The sequence below is a fragment of the Diadema setosum genome, chromosome 13 (genome assembly GCF_964275005.1).
Source record: "Diadema setosum chromosome 13, eeDiaSeto1, whole genome shotgun sequence".
NCBI classification, from domain to species: domain Eukaryota; kingdom Metazoa; phylum Echinodermata; class Echinoidea; order Diadematoida; family Diadematidae; genus Diadema; species Diadema setosum.
Window position 1 is genome coordinate 32,812,397 of NC_092697.1, and position 20,655 is coordinate 32,833,051.

Consider the following 20,655-nt stretch of genomic DNA (forward strand, 5'->3'; position numbering starts at 1 on the left):
AGAGGGAGTACAAAGGTCATAAAAATAAGATAGCTTCTGCTCGCGTGTACATTAAACTCTTTGGAATGCCATGGACTTGATACCTTTGTCCCTTGCCTCGGTCACATGTTTTCTTACCAAATAATTCGAACTGCACTTATGAAAATGAAAGAAAGAATGAAAAGCCCCACACACAAACATGCAAACACATGCATACACACAACAGAAAGAAAAGCAACCCTGAGAGCATATAAAAATTTGTGACATAATATAGTCATGAGTGCAGTATCATTTTTTTTCTAATTATTGCTGAACTGCTTCCTGAGAAGAGGAAGACAACTATTGATTACGCTGCAAAATGATGCCACACTAGATGATTATCTTCAAGTGTTTGATTTTTTAAGCTTAATTGGAACCTTCAATATTATGTGCATGTATATAATAATAATAATAATAATAATAATAATAATAATAATAATGATAATAATAATAATTATAATAACAGTAATAATAATAATAGTAATAATAATAATAATAATAATGATAATAATGAGAATGATAATAATAATAATAGTGATAATAATAATAATGATAATAATAATAGTCAGTTCTTAGAATGCATGATACCATAAGATAGTAGTGTCTATGCGTGTGCAAAATTAATGCTTGATAATCTTCCTTCTTTTCCAGATTAGATAAAATGTGAGACTTTTTGTCGTCAGAGTATCCCACACGATGAGGTGATTTTGGTGGTGAACAAATATTTCATTACTAAATACTTTTTAATTCAGTTATCTGGAAATTGGTTATGCATACAGGTGTACAGCACTTAGAGGATTTGGCTTTCTATTATACTATCAAAGTGGAAATAATGTGATTGTAGATTCAAATTTTCCTGGGGTAAGAAAAAAAAAGTGGGGGGGGGGGGGTAGGGCGTTGTGTAGGAGAGGATCTTACAAACTATACCACACAATGGTTGACTAGTTTAGCATAAAACATCACAAATGTGGATTGTTTTTACAGTAGAATGTGATTATAATGCAAAGGCAAATTTCTGTGAAGCAAAGAATTGATGGCAAGTTTACACATACATAGTAAAATGATGAGGAAAATGAATGTGTGGCAACGTAAATGCAAAAATTGGACGGGGGCTGGATCTGGATAGGTATTATGTGGTCAGTAAGGAATAATTGTGGTCATGCATTCAGTTTGTGCCTAGCCTGGGCAAACATTTTTGTGGTTGCGCAAAAGGTGTTTCATTTTGAAGGATTCCAAGAGAAAGAATGCTGCAAATGAAAAGAAATAGAGACAGACTGGCAGGGCCATGCAGATACACCGTAGCCTCACATACTGTAGAAGACTGCTCTAAAAGCCCTGTTTGTTTTTTTGTGTTGGTTATGCACGGCAGAGATCCAAATTTAGATTATATTTCAACCGGCTTTCCGCAGAATGTTAATCTCTCATTGTTCCCGCTGAGTACCTAACGGGTATGAAATACTAATCAGATTTCCTATTATCACAGAGTGTGCAGGTTTTTCAAGTAGGTTTTATTTTCTTTCTTTTTTTGTGTTCTTGTGAATAAGCAACAAAGTATTCTGTTCAAATGTTTTTTGACCAGTATCATTGCGAAAATGTGCACACTTCAGATAGGAAAGCAGGCATGACATTTTGTAGATTTAAATCTGCTTTCAGTTTTTTTTTTTCTCAAGTCTGTACACATTTTGTTATTTTCATGTAACAAAATTACCTGAAAATTTTGATTTCTGATTTTTTTTTCTTCAAAAAACCTCAATTAGATATCATCCCTGGAAAGTGAGTGCATGTTATCACAATTGTTATGGGATACTTGCCCATTTTTTTATTCAAAAACAAAATAGAAAGTACACATAATGCAAGAACATAAATGTCTGCCAAGACCATAGGCATGCTGATGCCATACAACTGAGCACATATCTTTTAAATTAAAAACAAAAAACAAAAACAAAACCCTTGAGCGTGATTGTGATCTGGACTACCACCAAAAACTAATCATGTCTTCCTTACACCACAACAGATGTGTCCTGAAAATGTCATCAATATCTCTTCGTAACTTATGGAATGATGACAAAAAGAAAAAAGAAATACAAGAAACCCTGGACAGGCAAACACACATGCTGACAAAATATATTTCACCTCTTTGGCAGAAGTAAAAGGGGGGGGGGGGGAAAAAAAAAGAAGATTCCCCCCCCCCAACAAACCTATACCCAACCCCACCCGAAAAAAGCTGCTTACAAATGTACAGTATCCACATAAAGTTTGAGTTCTAACATTAACATCTGCTGAGGGGATTACCAGAATTAGGATCCTATGTAGCATTTTACATCATCTATCATCAAAATATGACAGTTTATTTGAATTTGAATGTCTAGCAAGATCAATTTTCTGCTGGTTTTGTTCTCATTTGTAGTCATACACTCAGATGGATGGTAGTTCAGTTCCACCCCACTCCTTTTGAACCCACAACTGAGAACTTGAACTTGCATTGGCCAGCAAGTTTTTTTTTTTTTTTTTTTTATTAGTGTGAACATTTTTCATCATATAATTTGATATGTAGATGATGAACAATACACTGTACCAGAAGATTGTGGAATCCATGGCACTTCCTAGAAGCTATCTCACTTGTTGAATTATCACAATAGAAAAAGAATGTAGCCACGGATTTTCATTGAGACTTATGATCTTTTTTCTTTATTCAGTGAAGGAAAAGAAAACTTGACTGGAATATCAAATCTTGTGGAATAAAAACATGATTCATCTTCTTCCCTCAGGCAGCATTTAAATTTGCTGCAAACAGTAACAGTGTGCAGGGTGCAAAGTGTTTGATGTGAAATTCACAGATAACAATGGCTGGAGTTTCGTGCAAAGAGCTTTTGCTGTATCGCTTGATCACTCTGCAATTGTTGAAGAATCTCCCACAATAAGTAAAGAGAGAATGAGATTTATTCATGACAATCACGATTCTTTCTGCATTGAGAAGATCCAGTGTGGTATAGTGCTTTCCTCCTTTTTTTGTGAAATTTATATTGTTTTTATGGCAACTTCCTCCACATGAACTGGTGAGGAATTTGTTAATTATTATAGGTAATGTTCAACAATTTAAAAAAAACCCAACAAAACCCCAAAAAACAAAAAACTGAACTGCATGGTCCCACGGTGTATGTCAGTATTCCAAATACTGTCTCTGATATCATATTCAGGCAAGCAGCACAATCTAAAATTAGTGCATTATACAATCTTATTAACATTGCTTCAAGCTTGTTACAATCTAGTGATATACTTGCCATGCTTTCTCCAAGCTTTCTCCAAGCTTGCAAACTTCTTGCAAGCATGTCGTAAGTTCCGATACAAAATGCGAGCTTGAACTTCTGTAACAGAAAATGAAACAGAGCTCCAACAGTATTGTAGTTAAAAATTGATTGTTTAAGTGCTTTAAAAAGTGAAAATCTGCAAGTGAGTGGATTTACCATATTTAGTACTTCCCCTCAGACAAGAGTGTGAAGAAAAATTATTTCAGAAGTGGTCTACTAGCATGATAGCACCTGTCCTGAAATACAGTCAAACCTGCCTTAGCGGCAACCTGCCTTATGCGGCCACTGAAAATCCCTCCAAGAGAAGAGCTCTGTTAAAGACCCTGTGAATAGCAGTCGCCTGTCTATAGTGGCCACTTTTTTTTCTCCCTTGGGTAGCCGCTATAGACGGGTCTGACTGTATCCTATTGATATTATCTCGATTTGACTGTAGATACAGCATAATTTCATCCTATTTGTATGCATGAGTGTATTGTTTCTTTGTCTATATTTTAGCATCATGGAGCCACCACAATATATATCCAGTGTTTTCCTGTGAGTTAATAAAAGATTCCCACATTAATCAAATAAAATCACACAAACAAGCTAATAAGGATGATATATGACTGCACAGAGTTCATTGTTCAAGAGCAGTCCAGTGACAGATAGATATACTTGTTGTCAAAATGTGCTAATCAAGCAAGCTGATAAATGACAGGGAAAGATTGTCCATCATAGGGGCAATACAGGCCTGAACAAACAAATTAACAGAATCTATTGTGATGTTGTCTTGAGGCAAACCTAAGATGCCAACTCTTACAGGAGCAAACATTCATGGAAGATTTTTAATGTGTCTACACATAATTCTACCTTGTAAAAGACTGCATTACAGAGTGCCTACCCTTAATTATTTTACAGCTTTCTTCAAAGGGTCGCGTGTCACTGTTTTATTTTATCGCACAATAAAGTTTGTAAATGCATATAATATTACACTGGAATCATGAACAGATGGACAGGCATCATTGCTGTGAAAGTTTATGGAATTAATGGTCTTTGGAGAGATGAGTGATGTGAGGAATAAAACAGAGTGGTGAATAACATTACAAAATGCTTTGTACCTGATAATAATAATAATAATAATAATAATAACTATTTCTTATTGAGCGCTTTTACAGGACCTGATCAAAGCGCTGTACAGTACATACTGTACATCAACAAACAACATTCACAAAGCATAGGAACATACTTAGTAGTTACAATTGAAATAGTTCAGTCTTGAGTTTCCTTCTAAACATTTCCTCTGAATCACATAGACGGAGTTGTTTTGGTAGAGTGTTCCAGACAACAGATCCAGCATATGAAAATGTACGTTCGAAAGCTTTGGTTTTTGCTTGATGCTACTTTGAAATCGTATGCATCATTGCATAAAACTAGAAAGGCTTGAGAGTTGTAATACTGCCTGTAATTTGAGGAAATTTGACCATGGATTCAAGTGTGCTGTCAGAAAATTACCTCAAGCAGTATTTACATTGTGCAAGTAAACAAGTGCAAAATTCAGTAGGGTCTCAACTCGTGTTTGGTAGTCAATATGCAGAACAGGCAGCATTGTCAATGTGATAAGTGTGTGTAGGTGGTACATGTACTCATGCCTTGATTTGAATAAACACCTGAATGTACACCATGTACAATGTACATCAGACCGAGCGCAGGTGCTTTCTTGTGTCATTAAAATGTCAATACGCGGATGACTCATACAGATGATTTACATTGATTTGTGTTTGCCCTTGTACAAGTTTTGTCTCTGTTGCACCATACAAAGAGAGACTGCGCCTTGGGCATTGTTGAAACAGACATCAAGAAATCAATCAGACATGGCAAATGCGTAGGCATCGTATGAAAAAGCTTTTGTTCTGGTTGACAAAAGAAAAGAAAGATCCGTGCCCACACTTTGGGGGTACATGCCGGTGCAGCTGGGTTTGTGGTCACTGACCTGTTGAATTGAGGGTCTCGCTCACATTTCTCTTTATATCCTAATAAGATAAGAAGTCAGGGAGTTGTCTCTCTAACCTCCCTGGCAATACTGTACGGGATGTTCATTGTTGGTGCATGCCATTAGAAGAGTGCAGAGATACTCAGAGGTCATGTGACATTCTGTCGATTGAAAAAGATATTTGAATCAAAGCTAATTTGCGTGGGATTTGCTCTGAATGGCCAAATATACACAGTAATCATACACATAAATACAATTGACTGTGATGGTTTTGTCAGAATGTATCATATATTTGAAGAAAGGTATGTAGGAAAATTATCTTGCGGAGACCGTTGAAGGTGAATCATTTTGCGGATGTTTTGTGGAACCGTGCAAGGTCTTTAACTCTTTCATTGCCTTGGTGATGGCGTTGCACCATTTACTCCAGCACGGCTCAAGGTAGTAATCCAGTGGATTAGCAGTTAGGCTAGCACTCCAACCACAGTGGGAATACTCACATGCAACACCTTTACTCATATGAGAACAGTAATGAACTCTGGTGACTCATGGTTGATGAAGCCATGACTTTCAGACACCTGTGAGAAAAATGACCAGAAGTCCTTCAACCCTTTGAGTGCACTTAGTGCCGATTGGCTCAGAAAACCCCATAGCATTGTACACACTGTCCAAAGTCAATGGCACAGGAAGGGTTAAAGAAATGAAACGTTTGAATTTAAAGGGAAAGGCTTGAATTTAAAGGGAAAGGTGTGAATTTAAAGGGAAACTCTACTCCACATTCAAATTAAACTGATTAGATGGTGAAAGTAAATTATCCATTACAGTCTGACTAAATCTTGCATGAATTGGGCATTTTGCTTATAAAACGGCAGTCTGGACACAAGCAAATAATGGATGGGGTTATAAAATTGTATCATTGCCTCTTGACGTCCCATTGCATGAACAAGCATACATTGTGTACCTGTACTGTACATATAGATGTCAAATAGTACATTTTGCTGTAGCTTCGTGTCTCCTCCCCCATAAAACTTATCAATGCTACATCTGTATCAATTCATTTCTTCAATACATTTCTTGCAGGCTGGCTTGAGGCAAAGAATATGTGTGATGTCTGGAGCTTTCAACTTATATCAAGTACAGAGTGTTCAGCTAATGGGAGATTTTTTAACAGTCCAGAAATTTGGCTTCCCATTTTTAAGTCTACTTGATGAGAAAATAGAAATATACTCTGTATACTGTATACGCCATATATTTCGCGAGTCTAAATTTTGGCAAATCGGGACTTCCCGACAATTTCGCGAGTGGTTAAATTCACGATTGTGGAGTCATGTTATGAACGGAGAAATGTGATGCATACGTCACATTCATATCGGCATTAGAGTCAATATTTTCGCGTGTTTTGAATTTCGCGAATAGCAGATGACTCGTGAAATTCGCAAAAATAAAGACCTCGCGAAATATTCAGCATATACAATATCACATTGTCCCAATGTATGCGCTAAGTTGAAGATTGGCATGTTTGCTTTTTAGCAGTGTAGTGATACACAGTGTATTACCTATCAGAAAGTTTCTCCGAACACTTTTAAACCGTGTGGTGATGATTTTGTATTGTTGAAAACGAGAATGATATACATAATGCACACAATACCCACCTGCAAATACATTAGTGTGTGTTCCTTTACTTTAATCAACATAGAGGCATGGTGTAGTTTTGATTCAATGATAGATGGTTGGATTTTTGTGTGTGTGTATACTTTCATTTCTATTATATTCATTTAACCCGTTGAGGACGAGTCCTGAGTATACTCGGGCAAGCGTCTATGGGAAATGCGTGTTGTAGCAAAATCAAACCGTCCTCAACGGGTTAATTGTTTCTATATTTAAATTTACTCCATCTTTTAATTTGTCCATTTTTATGTTTGGATGTCTTATTTTTTATTTATAAAGGTATTTCATCTATTTTTGTATTTTATATAATTATTTATGTATGTCTGTAATTATTTATTAATCTATTTACGTGTAACAACTGGAAAGTGACGCTAGAAATTGACAGTTTGTTAGCATGCCTCTTGAGAGACAGACACAGGGTTTGTTAATCTGTATTCTTGTAATGAGGAAGAAAAATAAAACTGTGATCTGAAACGAGACTAAGAGCACCTGCAGACTGCTATTAAAGGTGTTTAAAGTTCATCTGTGATAGTCTAATACACTGAGTCAATATGCTACGTGTGTCTATGTATGTGTTCAACAAAGATGCATCCATCAGATCATCAGTAATGAGATCGAATACAGCCTTAGCCTCCGAAGTTACTAGCCATTTCAATATGTCCCTTTCTTATTGGGGGTGCAAGTGGATTATGTGAACACTTACAGTGATGTACTCTTTTACAGACACGCATCAGCACAGGTGTTATGTTCTTTCTTCTTGTTTTTTTTTTTTGTCAACAGGGTACATACATAATACACCATGATAATTTTAGGTTTAAAAATCCACTTCTTTCAGTTCTAAATACTGTTAATATGTACAGTCAATCTCACTTAAATCCAAAGGGATCAGAGAAAATTCCCTAACATATGTGAATTTAGACTATGATACACAATAAAATTAGAATGTTTCTATCAATCCAGATTAAAATTTTCTTTGACTTAAACCCAATTTTTTGACTTGTGCAAGGTCGACTTTCAGGTGAGATTGACTGAACTTGATATCATCTGATTAATCCATATGAGTCTATGAAGCAATGAACAATTGAGAGATCCTAGGAAAACAAGATTGATAATGATGTTGTATCAATTTCATCAGATTAATCCATATGAGTCTATAATAAGCATGTAATGAACAATAGAGAGATCCCAGGAAAACAAGATTGATAATAATGTATCAATTTCACATGAATTTTGTAACGTACAAGAGAACAATCAAATTTGCAGCTACAGTGTAGTAGACTGCATCAGATCATGCCAGTGATCTTCTATTGAATCTTGGATTGCACCCTTAAGTGGCCTGACCGGGGTGAGAGTCACCTGCAAGCAATCTTTTAAGAATTGAGTGTCTTGGTTTTAATACCACATATTATGTCTCGTTTCCCATTCATCTGCATGCCACATATCAAGGCCTACACACATAAATTTCTCTAATTAATTACATAAATTTCACACCATGTTATTGAATTGAATTTATTCCATGTGTCCAACATTGACTGACCATGGATTATGATACCCCACTGAGTCTGTATGGACAACATGCAATGAACATGTTGGAAGAACCCATGTAGCTTCACTACTAAATGCGTGAATATGTCAATTTGAAGCGTACATGAATACTGTTCGTGTTATTACAAGGTACATGTCTGTATGAAGGACATTTAAATGAAGTTGCCAACCCTATTTAAAGATCTTGGTATCAACTGTCTACCAGCAAAAGCAGAGATTGAGTCCCGAGTCTTTTATCACCAACGATCATCATAGTTAGAGTGGCACTTGAAAAAAATTGTTATCAAAGAGAGCAACAATAAAATGGGTATACTGCCTACCTTCTCATTTCATTAACAGTAAAGAGTAAAAGGCTACTCCTGATAATTATGTAAGAAATTTTTAGGTGACACTACTGACTTGTTGAAAATATCTGCTTCATTTTATTGTAGTGGCATTGTCAGTATAGACATATTATTAGTGATGTAAAACTTTATTTCAGTTTGGTCCCCACAATTTTGTTAAATGCATGACATCATCAATGCCTTCCTATAATTTTCATCTTTGTTATTTTTTTGAAATCTTTCCCTAGAGCCACGGTTGAAGTAACAAAGAAGCCAGTTTCTTATCCAGAGGGAGGGAGTTCTATTGACAGATGACAAGATGGCAGCCTTGGGCATGGCTCTTCCCTCAGTGAAACTCATGCTTCAGAGCATGGTGCTGATGTTGATTGTTCTGGTGTCAGATGTCTGTGGTAAGTCATTGTGACACAAAATATTTACTTGAGGGTAGCAGCTCTGTGATTTCAAGACCAGCAAAGGTTCACCAGTTTTGATCCAAAGATGTCACAGGGAAATCAGGATACATGTATCATTTGATACACTTTACCTCACATCATTCTGAGTTTGTAGTAAGAATATAGCAAACAAACAAAAAGAAAAAAGTGAAAAAATGAAATAAACAGAGAGTACTTGTTGATGTAGGCTATTCAGCCAAAATTATTTGATGTTCCTTTCTCAAATGGGAATGAGACAGCTTTATTCTCCCCCCCCCCCCCCAATTATTTGTTACCAAGTTCCTTGCAGAATTCAGAAATGACTCTGTATAGGGCTCAGCAGGTTCCTGTATGCAATGAGTGTATTCATGGAACCACTGTTGTGAGAGTAATACCACTAGAGATACCATAAAAGTCATACTACTGACCACCTTCCAAGACTGCATGTAAGGAATCTATTCGCAGCGTGAACTTTTTACAAATTAGAGGGGACAGCCTCTTTCGTGGCATGGAATTCTTGTGAATTGCCACTGGCATTCAATGCATGTAGTGTTAACCAAATAAACAAGAACTTTCATGAGCATCTTAATTTTGCAAAATTGGCTGTCGCAAAATCCGTGAAATTAAAATGCACACAAAAATGTATGGTTTTACAGTATTTTGCCATGGATGTGAAGAAAAGTGGAGCAAGGCACCAATCAGACTTTGGTCAACTCTTTGAACTAGTAGTGTGTCATCATTATTACCTCCGCCAAGGGAGGAGGTTATGTTTTCGTTACCGTTGGCTTGTTTGTTCGTTAGTTACAACTGTAATTAGTTAGTTAGTTTGTCTGTGTGCAAAATAACTCAAAAAGCAGTTAACGGAATGGGATGAAACTTGCAGGAAAGGTTGAGAATGACACAAGTTACAAACGATTAACTTTTGGTAGTGATCCGGGAATTTAGGGGGAATTTATGAAGGATTTTTTATATTTTGGCAGGTAGGGTCAATGAACTTGGGGGTTCAGGCTGCGCGTATTTGAGGTTTGCATGCGCGCACTAAGGTGCGTGCTCTAGTTTTGCTAGGGCGAGGTGCGCCGTGCAGCTAAGGGTTTATGACGTAAGAAAGGCTTCTATATTGGGAAATCGGGCGACTCTCAGCACACAATGCTGTAAGTACGTATGGGTGGAAATCACTGAAATCTCTATGGAAGAACATAACAAGATCAGTGGTGGAAATGAGCTGCATACACTTGGCAGAGGTCTGCACTCTCGGAGTGCTTATCTAGTTCAAACTGTGGTTGATACATTATGACATGCATGTTCTTATAAGTAGGATGAGAAGGTAAGCTAAGGCATGTCCTGTGGGCAATTTATAATTTAAAGGGAAGGTAAACCCAATGAGCAATGTGGATTGAGTGAAAGCAGCATCAGTAGTAGAACGCATCAGTGAAAGTTTGAGGAAAATCGGACAATCGATGCAAAAGTTATGAATTTTTAAAGTTTTGGTGTTGGAACCGCTGGATGAGGAGACTACTACAGGATATGACGTATTAGTGGACAACAATACAAAGAAAATATAAAGGAAATTCAACAAAAATTCACTTTTCTAGAATTATGAAAGAGCAATGGACCAACCTCTTTCAGAAAGCAGGGGGAATAATTGCTACCCTTAACATATATCAATATCAAGTTGATGGAATTTGTAATTTTTATGAAAAACGGATTTTTGTAGAATTTTCTTTATGTTTTCTTGGTATTGTAGTCCACTCATACGTCATAACCTCTAGTAGTCTCCTCATCCAGCGGTTCCACAACCAAAACGTTAAAAATTCATAACTTTTGCATCGATTGTCCGATTTTCTTCAAACTTTCACTGATGTGTTCTACTAATGTTGCTGCTTTCACTCAATCCACATTGCTCTTGGGGTTTATCTTCCCTTTAATTCTCTACCACCACCCCCCCCCCTTCCTACCAAAATATGACCTGACACTGTTTTTGGTCTCAGGACATGTAAACAGTCAAATGAGGCGGGGCGCATTTTATGAAATGCATCCTACCGGAAGCATGGACCGTCTGCGTCCGACAGACGCACAGAGGGGGATATCATGTAGGAGTGGACTCACTCATCAGTGTATGTATTGCATGCTTCATTTCGAGCTTAGTCCAGCCGTATAGGTTTCATGTCAACCCCGTGGCCTATGGTGATATATCTGTGTGCCTATTATATTTCAGCATAATTCAATTATACCGTGAGGAGGGAAGGACCTTGTATTATGTAATTCTTTCACTCGAGTGATTAATGGACATCAATTAGAGCTGCTTCACTTGATATTTCAGTGGAATAAGTTTTAGATTTATCGTTATTAAAATGCTGTAGTCTTGAAATTTAAACCGTATTCTTTCTAGCTTTATTGTGTTGTAGGTGGTGCAATGTCAATGAATGTAATGTGCACTCACTGCTTGCCTAGGGACCATAATATCATACCATGGAGCTCATACCAAGCTATACAATGGAATTTAATTACATATCAGCGTACAATGCATGTGCTCTTGGTCAAGTCCATTGAAAGTATTGATTTATTTTGTATGTGTGTGTGTGTGTGTGTATAAAGAAACCTCTGACCATGAAGTCTCTATCATTTTGATAGACCTAGGCCCTATATTGAAACTATACAGTCAAAAGAGTGGTTGTGATTACTCAGTTTATTGGGAATGTTGCAATATCAGGACAGTTGTGCAACAGGATGGAGAAGTAGGCCTACATGTTGTACTGTTCCAGGGACTATCTCGGGGTAATGAAATTGTACATGTACCCTTATCATCATGGTCTTTGGTAATACTGGACATAATGAGGGTGAGAGCAAAAAGGGGGGGGGGGGGGAGGGGAGAGGCATCTAATCTATCCTGTCAGAAGGACCTATGTACAATATATGTCACCCACTCTCAGAACGTAGAAACAAATGGGCCTACACTGCAAAACCAGAAATATTTGTGGCATGAATTTTCACAAAATGGAGCAGACCTTTTTTCGGGACACAAAATTGTCGCAAATTACCACATAGTGGAGACAAGAACTTTCATATGTGCATTTTGATTTCATGAATCTTGGCTTCTCTCGAAATTCATGAAAATTTCTGGTTTTGCAGATTACACAGTGTATTTATGCTGCAGTGGTACATAGGCCACAGAGTATTTAACAGCAGATAAGTTGTGGCTTGATAGCAACACACACCCTGGTCTGATAACCTAAATTTGACCCTTGGTCTGTGTAGTGCTGCACTGGACCAACAATTAATTATGATACATCGGATCTACCCGTATCCCCCTTTAACTTCCATGACCTCATTTTTTTTCTGGGCACAAAAGCAAAATGAAAACATATCCTTGCCAATAAGCAGACCTGCTTCCATACCGAGGGTGCGCTGTTCATCGTTTCTTTAATGAGCTTGGCAGACTGTTGAGACGGGAGCAAGGAATACCACGAAGGATATTAGGTGTCAATCTTTTGCCTGGTGCCATGGTGTAATATCTTGTCACCAGCTTCTTTACATAGCTCGTTTACACCTCATGTCACCTGCTGAAGACATCAACTTGTATGTGGAGGTATTTGTTGTATGCATTTCATTTCACATAAATGGAGATTGTATTGCATCTTCACTGTTCACACTCACAAGCAAATCCTATACATTTCGAAATTATCATTTTTTGTGTGAATGAATTTATCTTTTCGTTGATATATAAGTACCACATTTTCAATCTTTCAAATGCTACATATATTTGGGACTGAGTGTAGAAAAAGGTGACACAACATTTGCTCTTGTGACATTTGCTCTGGTTGTGTTTTCTCCAGGGACTTACGGTTAGGGTAAGGGTTGTGATAGGTTTTAGGTTTAGTGTGATGGGAGGATTAGAATTAGGGGTAAGGTTATAATTATGTTTGTGGGTGCAATTTATGTGTGGCTTTATAGTGTGCAGATATTTCATGGGATCAACTATTGCAGGACCAAATGTCATGAATGTTCTCACAAATTATTACAAATATGGGCACATGGACACAAAAAGAGTCAAACAGAAGTACAGTGCTTTTTGATCCACTTCGCTGCTTCCTCAACATCATAGCACAGAGATAAAGGATCGGCCTAGAAATGCTAATGGTTGGTGCATCGATCATGCAAATACTGATTGTATCATCTTAGGCATAGTTGAAGAGTTCTGGAGGTGGCTGGGTATCTATTGAGGTTTGGTGGTGATGTTGAACACGTCATGGAGTTGACATCCGAAGGTAGCGGCTTACCATGGATTAAATCCTGGCATTTGAAGATCTTTTCTGCACACAGAAGCTTAGTCCCTCCTTTCCTTGGTTCCTAAAGCTGCGGAATTATTGGTGGGAGTTGGAGGGGGGGGGGGGGGTGGGGGTGGAGATGGTTGTAGCTCTCTTTAACTTTAGCTACCAAGCAGACTAGCTAAAGTCTTTAGCTACCAAGCAGACAAGCTAAAGTCCCATTGTAATCTTCCCATTGGCTGAATGACTTTTGAGAAGCCATCCATACTTTCTCAAGAACATGCTGATTCTTTGATGTGGTGAGTTACTTGTGTGATAAGATTAGCAATGGAGCGGGATATTTCTGTTACAATTTCTCTGCTGCCCTCGCTTGAATGGAAAGAGACACTGAAGGACAGACGACTGTATTTTTTTCCCCCCTCCATCTAAAATGAGAGAGGACATCAATATCCCAATAAGTAACTAGATACAATGATTGTAGACACCATGGCCACACTACAATGTATATAAAATCAGCTCCGTCTACATTTATTTGTTGCCATGATTGTTTCAGGGACAATATTCACAATGATGTCTATGGGTTTGAATGCTTCCATCGGCTGTGACCTTGATGGGAGATACAAAAACACAGTGAGCTTGTTGAGTAGGATCCTTTTAAATAGATAAAAGGTGTGAATTGACAATAGCAAAAAAGAGGAAAAGAAGAAAAAAGGAAGGCCGATGTGATTAGCTCAATGAAGAGCTGCATGTGTGGGAAGATGTTTTAATTTTTTAATGGCCTGTCTGCGTGTATCATTTGCCTTTTGCTGTTTGGAATCTTTTCTCTGTAATGTTGTTAGTTCAATATATCAATCTACAGGGAAAGTGTCCTTGCTTCAGTGAATATACGGTATATCTCATAAAAGATAAATGGGAAAATCCTAGCAAACACATGAAATATACATGCATGTACGTACATGCAGGGGCGGATCCAGGAATTCCGTAAAGGGGGGCGCAAATATAATTTTTGGTGCTACTTCCAGGATTCATCTCATTGTTTTCTTTTTATTTCTTTTGTTTTAACAACAAATAAAGAGGGGGCGCGCACCCGGTGCACCCACCTCTGGATCTGCCACTGACATGTATACAACATGTGTAAATTTGACATTTAGAAACAGCAGATAGTAGAACACTCTGTGAATATCTATGAAGAGAGTTTAGGGCATGGTATATTCTGGGAAATGTGAGAGAAAATCTCTCATACCTCCCCGGTGTAGTGGTCATATTGTTTTACCAAATACTTGAGTCCCAACTACCCATCATAGTTCCATTTTGACAGCATTAAAGGTATAACCAAAACCCAAAGAGCAATTTGGAATTGAGTGAAGAAAAGCAGCAACATTAGTACTAATAGTAGAACACATCAGTGAAAGTTTGAGGAAAATCAGGCAATCGATCCAAGAGTTATTAATTTTTTAAGTTTTGGTGTTGGAGCCGCTGGGAGTGGAGACTACTAGCGGTTATGATGTCATGTGTGGACAACAAAATAAAGAAAATATGATGAGAATTCCACAAAAATTAATTTTTAATGAAAATTGCATATTCCATCAACTTGATACTGACTGACTGCTGAAAGCAGTTAGCCAAGTGCTCTTTCATTATGCAAGAAAAGTGAAACCAAGTTCAATTCTTTTTTTTTCTTTATATTGTTGTCGACACATGATGCCATAAACTCAAGTAGTCTTGTTATCCAGTGGTTCCAACACCAAAACTTTAAAAATTCATAACTTTTGCATGAATTTCCCAATTTTCCTCAAACTTTCACTGGTGTGTTCTACTAATATTGCTTCTTTCACTCAGTCTATACATTTCTCTTGGGGTTTTGGTTTCCTTTAAAAGAGCTGTATGTACTGCCAACAGATCAGACTCTTAATTTAACTTGTCTGCTGTAGTGCAGGTGCCAAGTGACTTTACTTCACAGCAAATTTGTATTAGTCCCACTGGTTCTGTTTGCTGCTGTTTCCGTTCCACTCCAGTGCTCAAGCCTTAACCGCACGCCCATCTCTTTGTCCTTGCCATTTTACGCACAATCTTCGGTCCCGGCTGGGAAGTTTAGGATGTATTATTGTGGCTGGACTTCCTGTCTGGATGTCTTTTCTGTATTGTTGCAGTAAACCCTGTTTTTAAGTCATTTGAATATATCTGACTATATTCCAGTCACAGTCCAGTTTGTAATTTCAGCAGACCAAGGCTATTGACACTGGTACGAGCATGGACAACAAAGCATAGTCTGGGTAATCTTTGTTCAGTGACCTCCTGGTCTTTCTCCTTACTGTTTATTTTTTCTCTTCTCTCTTAGATCACTGGAACATCTTTGAGCTGTGAAATCATCTCTACAATCTTTAAATATTCATAACCTTTATAAAACCTTTATTCTTATTATTTCTTTTGGATTTTTTTTTCAACTTTAATAGTTTTTAGTAGTCATAATCAGTGAAACAACATGTCTGTTTGACGAGTTTGTCAGTAGCGCAAGTCAGACTGTTTGTTTTTTGAAAGCTCTGATGCCTAACCTACGCCTATTGATAGAGATGATGATAAAAAATTCTAAGAATGCTAAATATCTGTTTGACTATAGCTGTTTACTAGAATGCTCTTATTTTATGCATTTGTTTACTCTTGTTTATTTTTAGTTCCTTTTTTTGTGCTCAAGCTTCAAGCTTGTTGATAGATTTCCTGAGATTTATGCACTTTGATGACTGAAAGCATTTTATATTGTTACATATCCATAGTAACCACAATTGACCTTTTAACCCCTAGACAGACAATATCACACACCTTAAAGGTATTGTTTACTGTTGAGAGCAGTGATTTTAAAAAATGTTTTAGTTATCACATTTGATGCTCATAAAAGGTCAGCTGTATCACAAAACATCCTACCATATAAAAATTTTGCAATAAAGCCTCAAATACAAGAAGATATCACTATTTTCTCAATAAACCATAACTGTAGATGGTTTATTCTAGAAACAATTTCATGATAACTATTGTTTACATTTTGTATATCTAACAATACTTAACATTGATTATACTGATTAATGTTTTTATGTTGGTTGTTTCTATCCCTAATTCACATTTTAGAACTATTTTGAAGCACTAAAGCTGGGTTTTGGTTTTTCATCAGCTAATGGTAAATGATGCCTTTAATTATTGTTATCTGGAGTCTCCCTCGACTGAGAACCGGAACTGCAATGATTTGGTGATACAGTAAGGTTTAAAGCTTTTTTAACATAAGTCACATGAGTGAATATGACCATGACTTTATGTCACATGTATGAAGCAGTGAGATTGCTCTCTAGGGGAAAAAAGGAAGCTATGTTGTTCTTGGTATTTATTTGCCTTTTTTTTAATGTTTTTTTTTTTTTTCACAGACAGACAGACAGACAATGTCATTAGGCTTTATCTTGTTAGTGGCTTTGTTACCTGTTGTCATGTTTGCAACTTGTGAATGATCCAGTTTATATATAGATTAGTCTGTACTTTTTTTTTTTTGAATGATTAGGCAACTTGCTTGGAGAAGACTCAGGCTTTATAGTTACTTCGTGTCAAATATTTCTTATACTGGTATCCATCATCAGTCAGTGTACCTTTCGGTAAATACAGTGTAGAATATATGTCTTCATATTTTTCTGATGATTTTGCAACTTATACAGATCTATGATAGTATGATTTTTAAAATAAGAAAACAAATTCATACTTAATATTGATAAAATGAGTACTAGGTGATAATATAAATGCATATTTTTCCAGTAATGATTTAGTAACAAGTGTTTTTTTTTTTAATTCACCTGTTCATTAACAATTCAATCATGTGATATTTGGCGTACACTTTGTATGAATTAGGTGGTGCAGTGTTAGGCAAGCCTTTGGCAAGTTTTCTTGTCGAGAAAAGTCTTTGATTAGAAAGTGTATTTAAAACTTATGGTAGTAAACTGTTCTATCACTGTATATGCCTGAGACACAAATGATAAAATACTGCATGCCGTATGATGTAGTGTTTGGACATGATGTTGGAGATACTGGTACAGAAGATTACATGCTATAACCAGCCAAGTAGCTACAAGACCACCTCTTGAGAAAATGTAGTCAAGTTTCTTAAGAAACGTTGATAGCAAAAGCACTCTTCTCAAGATGACCTGTGTGCTATGAATGATGTATGAAGGTAGTGCCAATCATGTAGGCATAATTTGCCTGTGCAAACACCATGATGTACAGTCAGAGCTGTGGTGTTTACATTATTCATCAAGCATTAGTTTGATACCACTGGGCCTATGTACTGTTCTTTACTCTTGGGTGAACATGATTAAGTGTCTCTCTCAGTTAATAGTCACACATGCTGAGGAATAGACCAGCATCTTCATAAAGATACCGATCAGAAAGCTTAGTCATCATCGTTAAAACAGTGGCCACCATACTCGCGCTCCATTTTAGTGTAAAAGTTCTCTACATATTGTGCCTTATGCATGTTACCCAAATGTAATTAGTGGAAGCAGTCCATTAAGAGTCTATACTCGGTGCAGTTGAAATCCGCTCGTTAGCAGGGCATTATTTATCCATCATCGAGGGGGTGGGGAGATACATGCATTGGAGGTTACTGCAGGTAATTGGTGTATGATATGGCAGGATTATGCACTTCGATAGCAAGCGTTTTCTTGACCTTGAACTCACAAATTACAAGAGTGTATTGATTATGGTGCCCTTCTTGCATCTTGACTGTTTCCCCAAAGGACGATTACTTCAAAAAATTGACACACACTATGAATATCCCCAATAAAAGTGCTGTGTAGTCAGACAAAGAGATTTGCATTTATTAAGGAAAGTTGAAGGGTATAAAATTGTAAAAGAAAACAAAGCAGTGGCAAGAAAAAAAAACACCCAATTGTTTGGATTAGATACATCATGTAACATGCAAGGGTTCTGATTGACTTCTCTGTGTTCCTTTAGAAGAAAAACTTATCTTTAGAATATTGTAGACTTGTGTTAATCCTCTGTTAGTATGCAGTTTAACCATGAAAAAATAAAATGTTTAAGATTGCTTCTTTATTAAATAAATCAGCTGGAAAGTAAGGAACAAGAACTCATTTAGGGACTGTTTAACCTCCGCTATTTAAAGGCCATGGGATCGTTTATGCTTTGTGTACATGCATCCTTCAAAAATTTCCCAGGATCCAGCTCATGACTGAGCTTACCACCAAATTGTAGTCACCTGATCCTTTTACCATAAAGAGTACCTATCCTGAAGTTTCAACAAAATCTGTTTTTATAAGTCTTTGCAGAATACAGCTGACAGAAAAACAAATACAGACAAACAAATGTTGGCAAAAAGTACTAGTTAAACCAAGGAGGTTGGTAAAACTGCCTCAGCAGGGGTACATGTAACAACACAATGAAATCCAAGTCATCTAGTGTAATAGTCCTAAATTGGAGAGCCTACCTAAATAGGATTCAGTAAATGAGTGGCAGGTATAACATACTGCTCCTCTAAAATGAAGTGTCATGTTTTGAGCAACACTTCTACAATGTACCTCGCTCTGTCATCATTTTCCTCTCATTACAGTCTGGAGTGGAAAAAAGCCTACTTGGGAATCCAAACCTTGAGTTAAATAGGCAGTGGAATTCATGCTTTATTGTGTGTTTAATTTGCATGGCTGCACCTCATACTATTAGTGTTGGTATCTGTCTACTTAAGTGTTTTCAAGAGGGTTGAAATACCAGCTTTCGTATTCATTCTTCCTCACCCAAGAAAGATTGTACTTTCTCTTTCGCCCTCCGTTAGTTGAACCCATTGATGAGGACGGTTTGATTGTGCTACAACACACATTTCACATAGACGCTTGCCCGAGTATACTTGGGACTCGTCCCCAAGGGGTTAACTGAAAACAGTGGATTGTGTTTCAAGTATGTTGCATTCTGTTTGTGTCTAGAGTACTCTGAAATAAATGAACATGATGTTAGAATAGGGTAAAAAGTTTACAAGCAATTCCTTAAAGATTTGCTGCTCATTGATATCATTAGCTTCTACAGTATAGTGATATTCATTGAGGCTGGTCATTGCATTTTTTTTAAAAGTTTATTTCCGTCTACATTGCATATATCTTCATGTTTTTCCATATTAAAAATCCATGAGACGATGTATATTTTATATTTTTGTTTTTACTTGTTTCTCCATGATAGGGATACATACACTGTTGTAATTTTCATACATGTATGCCACCAAAAAGATACTAGGTTTTTGCATGTACATATTGTAGAGATTATGCAAATTGCCAAACCTTTGTGCACCAGTTGAATTGGCCCAAATGTTACCAACAGTCTTCATTTTGCTGTCAGCATATAGGACTGATGAGAAAGAATATTGGTTGAATTCACATTTTTGGCAATCAAAGAGAGTTTCAATGAGGAAGTGTAACATCATCTCCTGATTACATAATAATTGTGATACCCAAAGAAAAAAAGTGCAATGTCACCCAGTTTACAAAGGCAAAAGTCATGTCCATATTAAGACATTGCCCCTAGAAAGGGGGGCAGATGGAATCCTCGATCAGTGTTGATCTTCAGATGCGACCCACTCATCTGGTGCCAACCAAAAGGGTGTAAGTCCTGAGTTACCCAAAAGGGTGTAAGTCCCAAGTCTATGAAGATGAAGGTGTCCAGGCCTCATCTTCATAGTGTCATGTGTCAGTTATTCAATATAGAGGTTTACAGCAATGGTGAGAAATCATATCATAGATCAAAGCAGGAAAAATATATACATTTTTTTCATATACTCTATTCAACTCATATGTCTGTGTGCAATGTCCTGAAATAATTTTGTGGAACAGAAATGCTCCAGTAGGAGGTTTTAGAGCAAATGGTGAAAATTGACGCATCAAATCCAGAAGTAGGAGTATTTTTTAAAGAAATCGCGAGAATAGAAAAAAAATCAATTGCCTTTACAGTCTCATTTTATCATGTCTGCAAGCTTGTCGGGGAAATCATGTTCCTGCCACAAATCTGTCAGCTTGAGTTAGGACACCTTGTCGCTTGCACGTGTTGCACCGCTACCTGTCGTGACCATCCGACGGTGACATGTTGACTCGCTGAAATGCAAGG

General features: G+C 37.0%; 1 long non-coding RNA gene across 1 annotated transcript in view; it reads left to right on the forward strand.

The window, feature by feature from the left end:
- LOC140236725 (uncharacterized) overlaps window positions 1-9,232 on the forward strand; it is a 124,361-nt gene extending 115,129 nt beyond the window's left edge. Inside the window, exon 3 of the long non-coding RNA XR_011901789.1 lies at window positions 9,077-9,232. This is a non-coding gene — a long non-coding RNA (uncharacterized lncRNA). The remainder of the gene's footprint in view (window positions 1-9,076) is intronic.
- Window positions 9,233-20,655: the final 11,423 nt, after the last annotated feature.